Source organism: Pseudophryne corroboree, chromosome 2 (genome assembly GCF_028390025.1).
Source record: "Pseudophryne corroboree isolate aPseCor3 chromosome 2, aPseCor3.hap2, whole genome shotgun sequence".
In the NCBI taxonomy this organism is placed as follows: Eukaryota; Metazoa; Chordata; class Amphibia; order Anura; family Myobatrachidae; genus Pseudophryne; species Pseudophryne corroboree.
This window is the reverse complement of record NC_086445.1, coordinates 412,030,583-412,032,224: the sequence shown is the minus strand read 5'-3', so window position 1 is coordinate 412,032,224 and position 1,642 is coordinate 412,030,583. Positions and strand designations below refer to the sequence as shown.

Genomic DNA, 1,642 nt, shown 5'->3' with positions numbered 1-1,642 from the left:
TACCTGCAGTACCCGGTATTCCCTGGTGGTCTCCCAACCAGGTACTGACCTGGCCCACAGTGCTTGGCTTCCAAGATCAGACGAGGTTGGGCATACTCAGTATGGTCTGACCGCAGGTAGATATATCCCACACCTGATGACACCAGGAACTCTGTATCTTAGGTTCTGGGAGGATTTCCCAGAGTTATCTTGTAAAGGCCCATGATGTTAAGAGTGCTCCCGAATCAGGGAACAAGAAGTGTCAAATGTTCTCTGATATTCTCCCACACTTGAGGAATGGCGTGAAGTCTGCCTGTCTTGGCTTCAAAGATGGACTGTTTATGGTGCCACCTCTTTTCAGAGGTGAGTCTTGAATCCCTTTGATATTGATAACTGAAAGTCCTATAAACACCAAGGCAGTCACGGGTTCTAATGTCAAAAAAGTATATATATATATATATATATATATATATCAGAAATATCAGATGGGGTCTCCCAGGTTGATGGAAGTCCTGAGGCAATGATGGTGTGGCCCTGCTGAAAATTGGATGGGCAAAGAATAGAGAGTGATAGAAAGAGAATGAGAGAAAAAAAACGGAATAAGAAATGGGATCAGGTTAAGTAACCCACCACTTCTGCTTTTAGATCATCTGCCAGGGCATCGAATGAAAAAATGAGAGGGTGGTGTGGAACGACACTGATACCGAAGGAAGTTAGAGGGACACTTCTACTGTCCTGTTTTGTAACACAGTGGTGCTCTGTTGATAAATTGCATTGCAGAGCCACCAAAATTGTTTAAACAGAATGAGAGGGTGTTCCAGAAATCTGTTACGTTTTGGAAATGGTTGCTTGAAAAATAGGTATTGTTCTATGGTAAATTATGTATGTTGAAGAAGTACTACAATAGTACCTTCAGATGGGTCATGTGTGCAACCTATTTCAGATACAAGATATATCTAAAAAAATCCCCTATGTGAAATCAAAGATAATGGCTAATGCAATGATAATGTAATCAGGACCCTCGGGCTGCTTGGATATTCCAAATATAAGTATAAAAGTCTCCCTGGGTTGTTAATCTGATTAACAGAAAAAAGTGCCTCTAGCAGATGCTGGTATGTACTAGTAATCCTGATGAAATATTCCTGAGGCAAAAAAACACATTGTCCGGGAAACTGGTTGGTAATGTTTCTTTAAAACACAAATAAGGACCTACTGTTACGTGGAGGGGTGAAGTACCCCCACTGGTCGCTGGATGCAGCTTCAGGGAGTCCGTGGAGAAGGGTGAGCCTGGCGTGGAGACGCCGGTGTCCGCGGTCCGCCGACCGGAAGTTCGGAACACCGGACCGGAAGTGACGTACGTTTCACTCTACGGAGCTTGTTCACTGGATGCCTGTTCCCTGGCTCCCTGGTACTTCCTTATATACACATATTGGGTCCAATCAATTGGCAATAATAGTAGTAATTGACCGGTTAATTCCTAATTAAGTCCCATATTATGAAATAAAACATTAATGGACGTAGAAAAGCTAGGCATTACGGCATTGGATGAAAAGTAAAAAATTTTGGAAGGTGATGAAATTTAGAAAGGATGTATTGGCTGGAAGATATCAAGTCATGTAGATAATTGTGAGTAATTAGGCATAATTGGATACTGAAAAATGAA

The 1,642-nt window shown here is 42.1% G+C and overlaps 1 pseudogene; it reads right to left on the bottom strand.

Moving 5' to 3' along the window:
* Positions 1–118, bottom strand: LOC135051938 (5S ribosomal RNA; annotated as a pseudogene).
* Positions 119–1,642: the final 1,524 nt, after the last annotated feature.